Source organism: Lycorma delicatula, chromosome 8 (genome assembly GCF_047948215.1).
Source record: "Lycorma delicatula isolate Av1 chromosome 8, ASM4794821v1, whole genome shotgun sequence".
Classification (NCBI taxonomy): domain Eukaryota; kingdom Metazoa; phylum Arthropoda; class Insecta; order Hemiptera; family Fulgoridae; genus Lycorma; species Lycorma delicatula.
Window position 1 is genome coordinate 58367064 of NC_134462.1, and position 19407 is coordinate 58386470.

General features: G+C 31.5%; 1 protein-coding gene and 1 long non-coding RNA gene across 3 annotated transcripts in view; both read right to left on the reverse strand.

Annotated features, from left to right (window-relative positions):
• LOC142328638 (uncharacterized) overlaps positions 1 to 19407 on the reverse strand; it is a 793215-nt gene that overhangs the window by 444109 nt on the left and 329699 nt on the right. The window lies entirely within an intron of this gene.
• Positions 1 to 19407, reverse strand: part of LOC142328639 (uncharacterized) — a 183469-nt gene that overhangs the window by 89999 nt on the left and 74063 nt on the right. The window contains exon 2 of the long non-coding RNA XR_012757321.1: positions 13587 to 13616. This is a non-coding gene — a long non-coding RNA (uncharacterized LOC142328639). The remainder of the gene's footprint in view (positions 1 to 13586; positions 13617 to 19407) is intronic.

Below are 19407 nucleotides of genomic sequence, written 5' to 3' on the forward strand. Positions count from 1 at the left end.
TGTGGTGGAGTGATAACGTCTCTACCGTAGAACCTGGGCGGTTCTGGGATCAAATTATAATCGGAATTGGCATTTTTCATACGTTAAAACTTTAAACTTTCAAAATAATTGTAATTTGATAGTTAACAGAAATTTGCTAAAATAAATAAATAAAATGAATAAATCTTATTAACAAATAAATGAAAACCAAATGAAATTATTAATTTTTAATAATTACCTTTCAAAATTTAATTTTACTACCGTGTAAAAGGAGTAAAAAAATTTATCAAAAATATTCTTGCGTAATTAAATGCGTAATATTATCTAATAATCCAAAAGAATTAGGGCCGCGCGAGAAGACCGATTTTTCGTTATTTTATTTCGTGTAATTATTTTTAAAAAAAACATAAATTAAATGAGAAAACTAAAATTTTTTTTTTTATACTATATATATATATATATATATATATATATATATATATATATATATAAATAAAAAAACAAAAGAAAATTACATTAAAGTGAATGGTATTTTCGTACTCCTCGTAACTCAAAACATAAAGATAATTAAATTTTACCCCCAATCCCACGCGCGACTAAAAATAATACCGTAGTTTTCTTCCAAAAGTCGATAAAAAAAACGTTATTAGAAATCAAGCTATCGACATTTTCATTATGTTATTTTAATTACAAATGGAATTTTAAAAAACTGAATAAGATATAAAAAAATTACAATCATTAATAAAAAAAATCTGATGTGGAAATCACATGACTTCCTTGTACGCCTATTAAATAACATATATACATTTAAAAAAAAAGAAAAGTACATAAAATTTTATTTTATTAATAACTCCTGATATTTATTCATACTATTTTTTTTATTGATATTATTGAATTATTATTTATTGTAAAACGTTTTTTACAGTCAGAGGTTAATAAATTATTAATAAATCAATATATTTAAATTAAAAACAGAGAAGTTAAAAAAAGGAGATGATGTCGGATTCGAACCGATGTGCGTTCCCTTTGTAAGATCCAAACATTTCATTAATTAAAGTTTTATTTATTTATAACTCAGAACCAATGAAAATAAGTATCACTTATCATATATCGCTGGAAAGCTCTCAATGAGGGCTTGTTACAGCAGTTAAGAAAAAGTCCAAAATTTAAATTTGTTTGGATTTTGGGCTTTTTTGGACACTTTTGGTTCAGTCGATTCCAATTAAAAGGAGAGGTGCACAACTAAATGTTACATCAGTCCTAAATCCAAAATTTCAACATCTTACGGCTAATCGTTTTTGAGTTATGCGAGATACATACGTACGTACAGACGTCACGCTGAAACTAGTCAAATGTATTCAGGGATGGTCAAAACGGATATTTCCGTTGAAATCTGAAAACTGAAATTTTTCGCAATCACAATACTTTCCTTACTTCGTATAAGGAAGCAAAATAGCATTAGCGGTATTTTTAAAGAAAAAATATTTCTTTTTTCTGTTTTCAACAAACAGCGTGTTTAAAAAAAATATAAAAATAATATAATTTTTTTATTTAAAGTTCCCAAAAAAATAACATGGTAAATTTTTGCTTTGTTCTCACCTTTTCTCTGACCTTGAGTGTAATTTACAAAGTCTCGAATCAATGAAATTATTGCTATTTGGAAATGTTATAAAAAAATATTATTTCAATTATTTCACAATTAGAGAATAGTTATTTATTAAAAAGAAAAAAATATTTCTCTCATTAAACAATAGAATAATACAAAAACAGTAAATACGAGTACCCAAATAAGCAGATTATGTATCAGTATCTTAGTATCAGTTAAATAAAGAAAGTATCCATTGATTTATTTTGATAAAAAATTAAGTCAATACGACTTAATTTTTTATTAAATTACCAGTTCATCAATCCTCTCGATTCTCAGCAAGTCCGTCACCCTTACTCTCATGTACAGGGTTTCTTTGTTTTTCCTGTTTAGCCTCCGGGAATTACCGTTCAGGTATTACTTCAGAGGGTGAATGAGGATGATATATATGAGTGTAAATGAAATGTAGTCTTGTACAGTCTCAGTTCCTGAGATGTGTTGTTTATTGAAACCCAACCACCAAAGATCATCCACAATCTAGTATTCAAATCCGTATAAAAATAACTGCCATTTAGGACTTGAACGCTGGAACTCTCGACTTCCAAATCAGCTGATTCAAGAAGACGCGTTCACCACTAGACCAACACGGTGGGTTTTTCATGTACAGGCTGGACCACTGAAATTGTACTGAACATGTATATATATATATATATATATATATATATATAAAATATATTTGTGTATAATACACAGATAAATGTCAAATTATTCTTTCAAGCAAAGTACTTTGATAAGCCACTACAAGTGGAATTATCAATTAGGAATTTTAAGCGTTTACAGTTTTAATTCTAAATAGAGTTCCTTCCACCGTTTTGGTTTTAAAAATATTATGTTATATTCGAACTAATAAGACGAATTGTTTAATATTTTTTTGTAAATCAGTGCAACCTTTCTGTTACGTAGACAATAGATTAAAAAAAAAAAAAAAAAAAAAAAAAAAATAGTATAAATGAATAAAGATTAAAACGAATTATAAATTTCCTTAGTCTCGTGGAATATAAAATTACTTAAAAAGGTAATTAATTTAAATATTTTTAATTGGTTATTTTAGCAATTGATATGGTTAAAACAAAAGTTATACAGTTTATAAGGATAATACTTCTTTATTTATTAATTATCCTTTTTAAAACATTTCTTTATCTCTTAGTTTTCCCAACAAAATTATTTTATATTATGACAATTTTAAAAAAACTTAAAAAATAATGAACGTTACTTAAAAGTAAGACATGATCTTACTCCTTTACTTCGTACATTACATACTGTTCGTATTCATTTTCTAGTTAAACAATCAGTATCAAATGCAAGCCGCATAAAGAAAACGAACTAATTCTATAAAAAAAAATTCCAAGGAAAGTGAACTCAAACCGAGAAAAAAATTTTTTTGTGCAGGAAACTCCACGTAATAATTAAGCGTTGTATTGTATTGTAAACAACAATACAATACAGCAATTTCCTTTCACAGTAAATTACACAAACATACAAAGAAAACATACATGGTAGTTCATTTTAACTCGTATCCACACCCAATGTGTTTTTATATTTATTACGTAGTTGTGTTTATATGTGTTGGTACATCGGAAACTTCATTTTTTTATTAAAAATAAGTACTAATAAGTTGAATAGAATGTATACAACAAGTAGAATGATCCTAAAATGTGTACTTACTTTTCAAAATTAATAGGAGGAAGAATTTATTTTGCAATGAAAACAATCGGATTTAGAATATCATACTACAGTTAATTTTAAACATTATATATAAAAAAAAAAATTTAATTACATCTAATTTAAGAATTTGCGTGTGATGTGGTTTAAAGTGGTTAAAAAAAAACATACCGCACTGCGGCTCCTACAATGTGGCTAGTGTATTATAGTAACAATGAACAAACTATACTGCGTAAAACCAAAGATGAAATCTGGCTTTACTGGTAGAAGCACGACATTCTTCCTATAATTTATAAACTTTGTAGTATTATTGTACAATAACTACTGTTAAAGAAAGATTTTTTTTTTAAATTTAAAGCTTTAAGGGAGAAGAAAATTAAACTTTTTGTCCACTTTTACATCCCGGTTGATCTGTAAAAAATGAAATTTATAAATAAAAAATTTACCTTCGTAGGAAGATATTTTCACACATTTTTTGACAAAATATAATGAAAAGTTTAAGATTTATCTTGGACCATCCAAGAAATTGAGGAATGTGTCCCAACCGCCTTGGTTCGTCAGAAATTCTGAAATATATGAATACCTGGGGATCCGTTATGTTCGAGATGAGATTGACAGTTTCAGTTCTAAATTCATGGTTAGGCTAAATAGATATGTAAATCCCGTTGCTTTGAACCAGCTAAACAACGGTGATGACATTAGACGATTAAAAAGGGTTCATGTAATACTCTTATTTTATTTTTTTGGTACTTTTTTACGTCGTGAATTTACATGTTTTTGTTACTGATACCTATCTGGATCGCCATCTTACGTGGAGGATTCATGTCAGAAAGAAAAGGACGCAACTTAATATGAAGTTCAGGGAGATGTACTGGTTGTTGGGCGGGGGTGGCAGCTATCATTACCTTTCTTTTTCTGTTTAGTCTCCGGAACCAGAGTAGAATGAATAAGGATGATATGTATGAATGTAAATGAAATATTGTCTTGTTCAGTCTCAGGTCAACCATTCCTGAGATGTGTGGTTAATTGAAACCCAACCACCAAAAATCACCGGTATCCACGATCTAGTATTCAACTCTGTATAAATGTAACTAGGATTTGAACCTTCAAATTATCGACTTCGAAATCAGCTGATTTGCGAAACTGTCATTACCTAACAAGCAGTTGCTGTATTCAGCGGTCCTGAAACAGATTTCGATCTACGGAATCTAACTGTAGAGCACGACAAGTGAGAGTAACATCGAAGTCGTACAGGAATTTCAGAATAAAATATAGGGAAATATAACAGAAGCGCCATGGTTTGCGAAAAAACACTGAAATACACGATTATCTGAGACGACCAACCGTTCGAGAGGAGATTCGACGATTTGGCACAAAATACAATGTGAGACTGAACAAACATGTGAAGTGGCTCGCTGTTAATCTCCTGGATAACAGCGAGGAAGTTAGGCGCCTAAAGTGACTGCATGTATTAAATCTGTAAGTTCTCCGAGATTTGAGGTGAATCAGTTATCCTAGGGTATTGTGCATAGTCAAATTGTTTATTTCGTTTCTCTACTTACTTTTGTTCGTTCTTTGATTTGTTTTACTACCTCACTGTTTGATTAGTTATTATTTGTGTGATTAATAAGACTATTTTTGGTTTATATGCTTTTTATGTTCTGAACTTTATCATTGTTCTTTGGACTCATCTTTGTATGTACTTATTTATCTTTATTGTATATATTTATGTATTCTGTAAAAGTTATGTATACATAACCATTCTTTGAGGGGTTTCAACGGAAACCCCTCTCTGCGTGTCATTTTTTTGTATTCAAATTTACTTACGGCTCCGGTAAACTGAAACAGACTGAAAATTAAAGTCTTTAATTTGTTTTAAAATTAAACAGTGGCACTGTTTAAACTAAAAGCATTGTTACATACTGCCCTTTTGTTTTAAAGCAATCACACCAAACAGGATAAAATTTCAGTTTTTGTATCCCTAGTTACTATACAGCTTAATTATTTTAAATATGTTTTTTATTTATTTATTTATTTTTTATTATTAATTGTTTTTATTTACTTTTTTTGTCGGGTAGATTTTTTTTTACATTCATCAGGATCTACGGTTTTGCTCAAACCCGTTTCGGTATTTATGCAAAAAATAAATAATTTTTTTAGTTGTCTCTAATGCAACATACACTATTTGTTTTCGGATGTAATAAACATTGTTTATCTATGAAAAAAAATTGTAAAATCTTTGAAAAGGAAGTAATCTTTTCTATTCAAGGCATTATACAATTTGCACTACAACAACGTTCTAATCGGAGGAGAGACTTCATATATCACCTTTTCTTACTAAAAATTCCTTTAAAAAAAGGCTCACTCTATAAGAATTCCTAAATGAAATGACATACACATTTACAAAGTACGAATTCTTTATAGTGAACTAACAGGAATTCCTGAATTTCCTAAAACAGCATCCTTTAACAACGAGGACGTAACGAGCTTAAAACGACTGCACATATTAGATCTATAAGTTCTCCGAAATTTGAGGTGAATCGTGCATCATCAAAATTCTTCATTTCTTTTCGCTACTTATTTTTGTTGGTTTGATAATACTATTTTTTGGTGTTTTCTTTGCTTTTTATGTTCTGAACGTTATCAATGTTCTTGTACTCATTTTTGTCTGTACTTTTTTTGTTTATTAAACATTTATGTGTACTGTACAAAATAGGCATACACACACACACACACACACACACACACACATATATATATATATATATATATATATACAGTCCTTTGAGGGATTTCAATGGAAACCCCTCTATGCACGTCATTCTTTTTTTATTCGATTGTATCAGACTGTAAATTAAATACTACTGCAAAAAAATTTGTTGCTACCTATTTACAATTGTTTTAATTCTATTACTGTTCATCGTATTCCTGCTTTGTGTTTACCTACACTCGCTTATTTTATTAGCCTTTTATTTACGTCGTTTTTTCACTCGTTGATTTATCTACCTGTGTTCATGTGAGCATGAGGATATTCTATTTGATAAAAAACATCTCATGTGAACTGTATGGTTGAACAAATGTGGTCCATAGAATAAACATAATGAATGTATTTCGTTTAATGTTATTGTAATCATTTACTGCTAAAAGAACTTAAAGACATTTTAAGAGCGTATTAATCTAAAACAAATAAACATTTTATTAAAGCAGCAATTTTTAAAAATTTAACAAATTTAAACCGATTAGATACAGAAAAGTTAGGTTTTATTTTCGTTGGAAACAGTCTAGCTTTTCTTGTTTATACATGTTTTTCTAAAGCGGTTACTAAACCAAAAGAGTACATCTATATCTGTTTTCAAAAAAATTTTTAAATTATATATTTATTTTGATAGACATGTAAAAAAATTAATAAATGCTTTTGTAAGGGTTTTTGACCCTCTTGTACCATTACTCAACTCTTGATCACTAGGTTCAAAGAGAAAACCAAATAGCAAGGAGACACGATTTGAATTTTTTATACCTCTATTTAAAATAAGAATATTTTACTTAAATACAAGATACAATGATACTTTTATGGATATGAATAGATAAATAAATTATTATCTAATAAAAAATAATAAAATAGCCTGAAATTTAAGTAGTTTACACATTTAACTTGTTCACAAATAATGACGAATTGTTTAACACCTTTAATTTATTTAAAGGTTGTTAAACAATTCGGTCGAATTCATATTAATTTAAATTCATGTTTTAAACAGTTAAATTCGGTCTAATTCATGTTCTATCGATTCAATTCGGACTACACATTACGAATCCAAGTCCTGTTTAAAGCATTAGGACAGTTTTACAACGGTTCTGAGCACCAGCACCAGCCGTACATAACGCCTCCGACAAACGATTCTGAAAATTTTTCGTCTTTTGAGGTTAGTTATGCATGTTTTTATGTGTTTCTGACTTAAAAAATGTTCTTCTATCGTTCATACTAGGTTTAATATCAATTAATATCAAAGAGTTAGAGGCAGACGGGAAATTATAAACAATTATCATTAAACAAGATCTAGAATTAAGTTAGAATGAAGAAAGCTGTGAAAGAATGGGCAGTTTTAAATACTTAAGAACTATTATTAACGGTCTAATTACCACGGAAAACACAACAATATCTCCTTCAACCTAAAAGTCTAAAATCAGCGAACAAATGTTTGAATAAAATAAAGTACGATTTGAAAACTAATGGCAAACAAATCAAAATTTAAATTATATAAAATTTAACAATCTTAGAACTGACGATTTTCGCGATAAAATCTCGTATTATCATCTAAAATATCCCAAGTTCGTATCCTAGTCAACTTAGCATTATGTGATGAATTATTGATTTAAAAAAAAATAAAACTAGTACCATACGTAAACGAGTAAATTAATAACGTTTTAATAAAAATTGGCATCGTTTGAAAATAAGTGCACAGAAATGTTTTTGATTCAATAGAGTGGAAATTAGAAATCGAAGAATAAGGAGAAATAAAAATTAATACATTATTTAATCAATCAGATATCGTACCGTGATAAGACGGTAAAAGAATGGGTAGATAAAGATGAACATTTAAAAGTTATAATAAGGGACTGGTTGGAGCCTTCCAGTCAGTTGTGGACTGGAAGACCCGAATAGAGATGGTATAATCTATTCAAAAAGGATATAGAGTTCAAGTTGTTTCGGAGAAACGGCTGGGAATGAAAGAATAATATACAACTTGCTGATAAGAAAGATGGTCAGCTGATTACGAAGTTAAGAAAAAAGGGATATTAATTTCTTATACAATGATTTTGAATGGATGACGAAAATACAATTTTGCTATACGTAATTTTTCTGACGAATTTATTTTTATTATTTATTTTATTTTATGGTCAGAAAACCATCCAAAGAAAGCCCAGCTCAAATACAATTAATAATATGCGTCACCTCTCTCCGAAACAATAACAAATATATTACAAAAATTTTTCAAAACTTGCTTTATACTTTTTAATCCTGCGGACCCTAGTGAATCGTCAGGAGCTGTGTCAACATATTGCCCGAAAAAATCATCTGTATATGTATATGTATATGTATATGTATATGTATATGTATATGTATATGTATATGTATATATATATATATATATATATATATATATATATATATATATATATATATATATATATATATATATGTACAAAACTGATAACAAAATGTTGCCAAATTCGAAACCACAAAAACTCCCGTACCAAATTTTTGTCATTTTTTGTGTCAAACAGCTATCGAATATGTCATTTGCGACTCCAAAAACTCCGCATAGCTGTTATTCAGATTTTGCAATTTTTTACACCCGAATCCTTAATTTACTCCCGTACGGAAGGATGTTTGTAAAAGTAATGATGGAATATTGTATTGTCACCCGACCTCAGAACTGTACAAAATTTCATCAATAGGCAATGTCAGGAAGTATGTTAAATTATTACACCCGCTCACTTAATTTACCTCGTACGGGGAATGTTTGCAAAAATAATGGTGGAATATCGTATTTTCACCCGATCTTAGTAACTGCAAAATTTAATTACTCGGCAATGTCTGGAAATATGTTAAATTAAGGATGCAATTAAGGATGTTAAATTGAGGACAAACATGAAAAAAAAAAACATTGTGAGTTAAAGAAAAGCAAGTAACTAAGATAATAGTTAACAAATAATCAGTCAGATAAACAATAATGTCAGATGACATTAAAGTCATTCAAGTAAAATCATAAATATTTAATTCAGATAAAAATAGTCACAAAACAATAAAGACACCGAATTTTCAGCGGAGAATCAGACCGCCGATTTAGTCAAAATAAATATATATATATATATATATATATAGCTTCAATATATGTCAAATTCCAGTACAGATTCCTAAAGTTTAAATCATTTTTGACAAAAGAACCACTATATCATCCCCCGGGTCATGCACTCTTAATGATAATCCATGCTTTCAAAGATGAGTGAGGTCCATTACATGCAGCCTCCTCATCACTGTCAAGTAATTTCACCGCCAGGTGATTCACATACTTGACCAGCTTAGATATGTCTCTACTGGTCTTTTGTATCACCTCGTGAACACGTGGCATTCAAAGATATCCGTTCACCTCGTAGTTCTTGGCAACCATGGAGTCTCTGATCTCATCCTGAGCATCTTGTTTTGAAACCGTTGGATGATTTCAATGTTACTGTTACAAGTAGTTTCCCATACTTGCGCTCATTACCTCCATTTTGGTTTCAGGAAATTCTTACACAGCATCAATTTTTCGTCAAGGACAAAAATGAGATCGTCTACCAAGAAGCCAGTATATTCGTGTAACTTTAGCATTCAGTTGTTTCTCTACGTAATTAAATAAAAAAAAATTTAATAATAGAAATGTTATATTAAAAACGATAATAGTAATAAACATATAAATTGATTTTGATTCTGATCGTAAATCTTATATAACGGCTGGATCATAAAGAAAAAAACATAACTTCCTCTCCGAGTTAGGTTACGGCGGATGGGCGTAGTGCAAGCGATTTCATTACCCGTTAAATAAATTTTACCGTGGAAAACAGAGTTCAACTTGTTTTATTAACGTACGTCTCAAAGGGGTTTAATTTTTATTTTAGGAATAAATTGAACTTATTTTTTCAGTGAAAATATCCTATTTTGTGTAAATTTTTCAATAAAAATGTTAAAAAATACACAAAACGTCAGTGAAAATAAATAAACAGTAAATTAATATATTTTTAAAGAAAGTTTCTATTTTATAATTTTTTTTTAATATGTAAAAAGGAACTATAAAAATGCTACGATGTTCAGTAACTAAACAAGAAACAGCGTCACTTCATAAGAAAAAAGAATAGATTTTATTTTTACATAAAAGCCGCATGGTTAAGATTGTTTGAAGTTTACAGTAGGGGAGTCGTCGGGTCTTTATACTCTGTAGCTCATGAGAGATAGTAGCAGCTGTTGTGATATAACAATAATAATAATAATAAATTTCCCCACACCTCGTTCGCTGAATGCGAATGTTCTTCTGTTCCCTTTTTCAACCCTCATCGATTTTTGGTAAGGGTCATGTCCCTTTCGGTGTTCTACGTGCTACATAATCGCAACTCAGCAAACAGTTTGTAGGTCGCTATTTAAATAAGATTTATTGTTTGCTGTTTATAAAACAAATAAAAATCGTGAAATTCAACTAAAATTTTCTTATTTATATTTAACATACACGAATGAGTTTTTCATCGTGAACTAAACAAATAAAATACGAATCAAATACTATTATTTATTGCAAATATTCATTTATTCTTTTGTCAGCTCTTCAGAATGAAGGATTAATTCTGTATTTTCGATTCGATTACACCATAGATCCATTAATTCAGAATCACGGGACTAAATTGAAACGTGTGCAATTTGTATTTATATTGAAGGAAATCATTTTCAACATCTTTTATTTTGTTATTTTTAATAGTTTTGTTCGTTATTTATTGTGTTCTTTTTCTTGTAGTTTGTTTTATTCGCGTCAGACTATTTTTGGCTGTGCGTTATTCTTCGTTTTGGGTTAAATTTTAATTACGTTGTTTTCTTCCATTTCGTTAGAAACGTTTATTTTGTGTTTAGTTTCCGTTTCGGTGATTTATTTAATTTAAATAACGTGTTTAATATTTATATTTTGTGTCTGGCCCATGGTAACCAAGGACTATTTACTTGATTACACAGCTGGTAATTTTAGTTTTCTTTGTTTACATTCGACTTGAAGGAGTTGCTAAGTTCATTTTAATAACTTAGTTGTGAAGAGTACCGAACCGGATCAGTCCCGGGCCGCGTCCCCTCCTGTTGGGGAGGTTATCACTCCTGTTGTGGGCAGACGTTCCGGAAGGAAGGAGGCTTCATGGGTTTTGGTGCGTGAGGTCTCCCCTCCGATGGCAGTGGGAGTAATAATTCAGCGTATATGGAGATGATGGAACTACGGAGCGAGGAGCGATTGTTAGAAAGGCGCTGAGAGATTATGAAGAAAGACATACCGGCTAGTAAACAGCAACGGACTGCTGATTTACCGCAGTTTTAGCCGCAGTTGACATTGCAGGAAGCAAAGGCCTTGAAGAGTATTTCCCGCCTCATCCAGTAAGGTCGATGATGACACGGAGGTGGGGCAGGAACTCCGGAAGACATCGGGAAACGGAGGTTACGTTTCTCTCCCCCGGCGGCTGAAGAGAAGAATAAATCTAAAGGTAGTAGTCGGCGTTCCTTATCCTCCAAATGGTCTCTCAAATGAAGGAGGAGTCCTCTTCGCACGTAAGGGGCAGGTTGAAAGAACCTTCATATCTGGGTGCGGGCCGACAGTGGTGAAGCTCAACGAATAAGTAAGGACATTTCCGCGTAGGTGGGGCGGCCCTGACAGGGAGGGATGGCAGGAGGGTTCACGTCCTTGTCAGGGACGTGGGTGTTCTAACTACTCAGGATGAGTTTGAGACAGAACTTCGAAAGAGTCACTGTCTATCGACAGTGACTCTCCCGTAACATGGACAGCATGTCTCGATCGCATGGACTTCTGTCCATGCGATCGGCTTAAGGTGAGACTCAGGTGGTCACTGTGGCCGTGCACCCATCCTGGCGGACAAATTACTTGCCGATGGACGTGTCCGTATTGAAAGGGTGTCTTGCAGATTCTTGAGGCGCTCAGTTGACCTTTTTTTTCGCTGCTGGAAGCCGGGCCATAGAGCCAATTCCTGTAATAGGCCAGATGTAATGATCCTGTAGTAGGCCAGATCGTAATGGCCACTGCTTTACCTGTGGCGACTGCGGAAGGACTGCCGGCGGGAGGCTCGGTGTCCTTTCTGAAGGTTGCATGGGTATGCACCCGGTGGTGGGGATGTAAGACTTCACCTGCGTCATAAGATGCGGTGTTTGCTTAGCACTGTTCAGTGTCTGTGGGGGACAGCATTGTCCAGGAATTCCTTCGACCTTGGGGGAGAGAATGCATTAGCCAAACTTCAGGGACGGATTCAGAACACCAAAATGAGCCAAGAAGTTCATATCGACGTAAGTCCTATTTTGCTTTGTTTTCCTTCTGGACGCCATCTTGTGATTTTCAATAAAAAACTACCTACTTCAATAAAAACGGGTAAACCTACATTAATTAAACAAAGCAAATCTAAGTCTTGTTCTAAAAAAATAAAAAATTTCGTAAATGTCACCTTATAAAATTTCAAAATCGCAGCCATCTTAATTTTTTAATCTTTTAACATCTTCGTAATTATTTGTTTGAAAAAAATTTTATTTATTGCAAAATTTATTAAGAATTTTATTTTGAACAAAATGTTACCTCATTTGTAAAAATTCGTTGACAAACAATCGAGTTATTGTAGTCCCGGCACTACGCTTTCGCACCGTAATGCAAGATGATAGATAATTTTTATAAATTTACTATTATTATTTATTATTAATAATAAATATATTATATTTATTAATAATAAATAATAAATATAATTTTTATATTTAATATAATGTAATAATTTTTTTATTACAATAAAAAAATTAACAGCTTTCATACGTCCCGAAACACTCCGTATGTCTTATTGATAATTTTTTGTTTTTTATGTTTTAATTATTAATATTCATTCTTTGTTTTAACCGAGGGTAGATATTGACTAATATAATAATGATCTATTTCGATTCTCGGTTCCAAATTGGAATTTTTTCGTAATATCACAATATAAAAGTTATTAGATCAAAATTTTAAATGTTTATATAACTTCTTCGAAACATTAAGCCTACCCTTCCTTTAAAATTAATAAATAAATATTACTTTACTGTTCTTTACGATTTTTTTTTAACCACACAAGGCCAACGGCCTTGTAAAATTTCTCGGTTACCGCGAAGACGTTGCTTCGATTGACCTTATGTGACGCGTCCATGTCTAGCCACCACCCTTCAGCATTGTCCACCCATTGGACCTTCCCAACGGGGTCCCTCCTGGTTCATTGAAGTAACACGACCCCTCCGCATCTGGATGCTGTGATGCCTCTCCACAGTAGGGCTACTCTCCCCGTCCTTACTCTTTTTACATATTACATATTTTAATTTTAGTTCCTTTTAATAGGATGGCGTCAGGAAAAGCTACCAGTAATAAACCTCTTTTTTATATTTCCAAGAAAAAAATACAACTTTCAAAATATTCCAGTAACTCTTTAGCCCTGATTAATCATTCAAAAAGATTATTTTAATAATATAAATATTATAGTAAACTTAAAGTTTTTTCGTACTCACAAACTATCTTAAATGAAACCACCAACATACCTAAAACATGAAAAATAAAAGAAAAAAATAATTTCATGAAAATAAACTGTTTTAAATACAAAAAATAAAATTTATTATAATATTATTAAATAATTCCAAAGAAAAAATAAGGTAACTTTAAGAATATAACATTTGATACATATTTCTAACAATGGAAAGTAAAACTGTTATCTAAGAAGGCGTTGAGGGTGACGTGGGAGGTTTATAAATCATACGAGAGTTTTACTTAACACATTAAATAATGTCGACATAAATAAATTTTTTAATTGCTATTAATATAATTTACAACCTTATAAATGAATAAAATCAGATAAGTTGTTTTCTCCAACAATATTTCAGCTACTGCCGGGTGTGTGTGTGTGTGTGTGTGTATATAGACAGATGGAGTTACCACTACCGGCTTGCCAGGCCTGACGTAGCTGCAGTGTAAGTGTAAATGTACCGGTAAATATGTAGTCTGGAACAGACTAAGGTCGACCACTCCTGAGGAGAGTGGTTAATTGAAACCCAACCGCCAAAGAACAACGGTATCAACAATCTAGCATTCAAATCCATATAAAAGCAACTGCCTTTACAAGGACTTGAACCAGAACTCTCGACTTATCAGTTGATTTCGCGATGACGACTTTAACCACTAATAAAAAATTAGATAAGTAAACATTTAAAAATTTAACGAAGCATAGCAATTAGCCCATTCCAATGTGCAAAGACGATTATGAATCAGTTAAGAAGAATTCATGCTACATTTTGGTCAATTTCAAATACTGTGAGAAAGTTTCCTATGTGTAGAATAACTATTTAATTCCCTGTCACATTCTTGCAATCGTATTGTTAATTTTGCGTTCTTCGTTTCCTTTTTTCATATAATCTAATTTTCAATACTCATTCTTCATTTCCACCTATTATGATGGGCATTTTCACTATTTATTTGTTTCTTATGTTTTATTAATATTACCTTTCTGTAGTCATCACCGACAGTTTTGTTTTATACCACCTTCTCGCTCACGCTTACCTTTGTAATGCCACAGCTAAGATCTAACTGCAGATTGGGACAAAGAGAGGTCTGTCAAAAGTCAAAATGCTGCAATAGAAATTTCAAATGTACTTTTGATTTTTAAATCGGGCCAGAAGCAAGGGGAATTCTGGAAGAACGTAAATGCTGAGAACTAAGATATATGGATGAAAAGAAATTATACCAAATCTTCCACCGCATCCAGTTTCGTTAATTGACAACGTTCTCTCTTATAACGTAAAATTACACAAACCACTGATTTGGAAATTGAAGAAAAAAGCGGTAGGGAGGCTACGAAATAAAAAATATTCTGTCCGGTTAAAAAGTGAATTATAAAAATTATAAGATTATTTAGGACCTTGCTAGGGTAAAAAAATAATACCTCGCCAGAAAAATTTTGTAGGATTATAACTACAACATAATAACATTGCCGATGTACTCCCCTCAACATAACTCGACTGTGGTGAAAATAAAGTTAGTTTTGGAGGAAATTGTGTCACGTTGATAAAATATAATAAAATAAATGGTTGAGAAAAGATTTTAGACTGGCGGCTGATTATTTTATTCAGTTGTGCTCCGAACACCTTAAAACTAAAATAGAATTACGAGACGAGAAAGATGTCGATATACAATAGCTTACAACGATATCGAAAACAATGACCGATAAATAAAAGATGATCAATCAACAATGACAATGACCGATAAATCGGTCATAAAACACTAACGATAAAAATGACATGCAAGGGAGAGAATTGCAATTTTAAAAAATCTTTATCCTTCCTACTTTTTTTTTTTTTAAATAACATATTAAAATCTAAAAAAAAATAATAAAATGAAAAATAAATAAATAAGTAGAATTAGGCAAATAAAAATATTAACAATAAGTGGATTTAAAAAAATAAATGTACAACTAAAAATATTTTTAAGGCGGATAATAAAAGGAAAGACACGTTCGCTGTACAGCATATTCACGTGCATACGTTCGTGGTCGGTGCGCGTGTTTGAATTAATATTTGTTGTGCCTCCCTATTGGTACAGACATCCATCCATTCCCACACTAAGCGTCAACTAATTTTTCTAAACTATGAATAATATTTTACAACTGTAGTAGTTCATTTTTGTATTATAAAACTTAATTAAATAAATTATTAACAAAACAATCTCCTTTTTTTATATTTTTCACTACGCTTTCGGATTTTGTATTGTGTAATACATTTAAATCGATTAAAATGTGTTTAAAGTATAAGTCACAAATTAAAATCTATTGTAACTTATCAAAACTATAATTATTAAGAAAAAAGCGGGCCTACAACTCGCCGCGAAAATGATACATGGTGTATGTTTCATTACACCTCATTTTGTTAAAGGTTTTGTCAATTGTAACTAAATAACATCCGTGAATTTAGCGTACTAACAACAAAATCTTTTACAAAGAAAGGCTTCAAAATTTTGACCATTTTTAGCTGTTCTTGAGTTGTGACTTTTTAACACAGCTCTGACCCCAATGTTTTCCTGTTTTATCCGCAAAATATAAATATAATTTTAGATAAATCATTCGTATCAAGAGAAGTATAAATCGTTCGAACGAATGTCTCGCTCGAGAAGTGTAAATCTTTCGAACGAATGAGTGATTCGAATGATTCGTGCACTACACGCAGTTGCCCGGGTGCTTGGCTTACCACGTGGTCGACTCTGCGCCAATAGAAGCTAAAATAAAAACTGATGTGTACACCACATGACATTTCCTTGTACGATGTCCTGTTGATCATATATTAAATAATTTGCAATGTTTTAATCACGTAGATGTTTTAATTTATTATTTTAAATGTGGTTGTTGATAATGTAGGTTTTCCATATACTTAATTTCAATTTTAGCTTATGTTTACATTTTTTGCGTAGAAAATTTATTGTATTGTTATTATTATTTTCTATTTATAGTATATATATATATATATATATATATATATATATATATATATTTATGAAAATATATGTAATATAAATATATATATGTATTAGTATGAATATATTAAATATATGTATATAGTTTTATGAAAATTTTTAGTGTAATATGATATTAAAAATTAATCTGTGAAATATGATATCTTCCAAGCGAAAATGATAAAGGTAATAACAATTAATGATAAATTAAAATTTTGTATCTAAGATTCATTTTTATAAATTATTTATTAACAATAATTAATTAATTGTATAATCAAAATTACATGTACGAAAGAATTAAGGATAAAAGGAAACAAAAAACAAAAAAGTGAACTTGTTAACAAGATATGTATGTATGTGTGTGAATAAAAGCAACGGGCAGCTAAGTGGCTGTTACTTTAGTTTGTTCTCCTTTTTGCATTTTTTTACATGTACTTCAACAAACCAAGACAGAAGAAGCAATTTATTATATACATCTATTCATAAAATTTCTTTAAAACTGCAAATATTTTTTATTCCCTTTAGAAAGATAAAAAGAGATACAAAGGAAGTAAAAGTAAAAGATAATGAAAGGAGCAAATTTTTTTATGAAATTTATCATTTTATTAACATAAAGAACTATCACGTTTAAAAATACCAATTTAATGTTTTAAATTAAAAAGTAAAAAAAACGTCACTACAGAACTAATTGCCTAACAAAGAATGTATGTGTTTGGAATACAACAACAGCATATGGAAAAAAAGACCTACCGGATTTATCGGGTTAGTATTCATATTATGCTATGTGAAAAGGGCGTGAATTTATACTAGTGACAGCTCCACGGTGTGTGATCCATCATGAAGACTGGGTGCGGTGTATAATAGTATTCGACTGAAATTTAGAAAAACCTAACGAACGTACGAAATAAATTTTGGTAGCTAACCTAAGAAATGAATCAGGCAAAGTGAGCTGAAATCGGACTAACATACTAATTAGTTTTTGAATGACAACATGAGGAATAATAAGGATTTTAATTTACTGATGTACGTAAATGTTGTAATAAGTAGTTGATTAGATAGAAGAGAAAAAGATTAAATTTTATACGACTAAATTCTGTTCTGTAATAATTAATATTTCAATTAAATTTCCAATTTCTCAGTGTTTGGAAATTGACAATGAAATTATATCGGAGATTAATTTATTTAGTAGAAAAGGTGCAAAATTCAAGAAAGACTGATTTTTAATTGATTAACAGTAATAATATTCAACAGTATAATATTCATATAAATATTGTAATTTTAATGATTTAGTTGTTTTAGTTTTTATATTTATTTTTAAATTAATGTTTTTCCTGTAAAAAGAGGTTAACTCCCATACAAATAGAAGAATTTCGTTGCAAAAGCTTGAAAATATGATATGGCTAGCCGTAATTTAAATCTAGATTCTTCCAGATAAGTTAGTTAGCAGTCTGCCATTTAAAAAAACTACAATCAGTAATTAATAAGTAAATATTAAAGTTATATGTACATAAAAATAAATTCAATGTTTGTAATAAAGAAAGAAGTTAGCAATGGATATGTTACGGGTGAAAAAAAACATAAGAATTTTGTGGAAGTTTCTAGGTCCAATTAGAGTAAAGGAAGGGAAAAAGCAAGCTACAAGGTAGGTAGGTATAAGGTACATGCTACAAGGTAGGTAGGTAGGTATTAGGTAGGAAGGAAGGAAAAAAGGGAAGTACATCAGATAAATAATCTTATGAACAATATATGCGTTGTCCAATGAGACTACAACGAATTAAAAATATATATATATATTAAAAAACAATAAAAAGTATTAATAGAATTAAATTAGCTGAACTTATATAATGAGTGACTTAATTTCAAACTTTTTTAGGGAACAAGAATAAAGATGAAGGAAACTAAAAATTATGTGTTCAATACATACAATTAATTTTTTTTTTTTTAATTTATTTTCTTCTTCTTCCCCGGGCCGGATCCTGCAGTTAACTGCACAGCCCAGGGGAGTGTCCTTTACTCTAACGGGCCTCCACGTCTCGGCCCGCCGGTCGGATCTCACTTTGCGCCCGCCTCCAAATCCCAGATTAGGATCCACCAGGCCCGGCTATGCCGTCCCTGGATCCCGGGACTCGGTCTTTATGCTAATGCCTCTAACGGGGATACCCTGAGTGGGGCATCCCCGCTGAGACTCGGTTTTTTTCGCTCGGCGGGGCGACAGTCCCCGTGCGTCATCGCTACCGCCCAATCGTGTAAACACGTGTGAACAGCAGCTCCGCAGCTCATCCCCGAGCCCCCCGATCCTTCTCCTGAAGAACTCTCACCACAAACCCTGCAATGGTATCAAAACTCTTGGGGCTCCGCAACATAGTGGCGATGATATCGCCACGCTGAGCGGTTCGGTAATCGCCGGGCAAGTTAGGTGGTAATCATCCCACTGCAGGCACCAGAACAACACGTGTTCTGGGGTATCCGGGTCACCGCAGTAGGGGTCATCCGCCCTCCTCCTACCACACAGGTAGGTGCGGATGACCCCATGGCCGTTCAAGGAATTGCGTGAGCCAGTATTTCAGCTCACCAAACCTCCGACTGGCCCATGGCTTTATATCCGCGATAAAGCGGTGCGTCCACCTGCCCTTGGTGGACGCATCCCACCTAGTTTGCTAATTTCGGAACAGGGCCGCATGTATGTCCCGCTTGGGAACTCTCCGGTGTACAATTAATTTTAACTACTGCAGTTATAACTATATGAAAGTATCTGACATTTATAATCTAAAATATATAGAACAACCACATCTTTTATTTTCACATCTTTATTTTATTATAAAAATATGATAAAAAAAA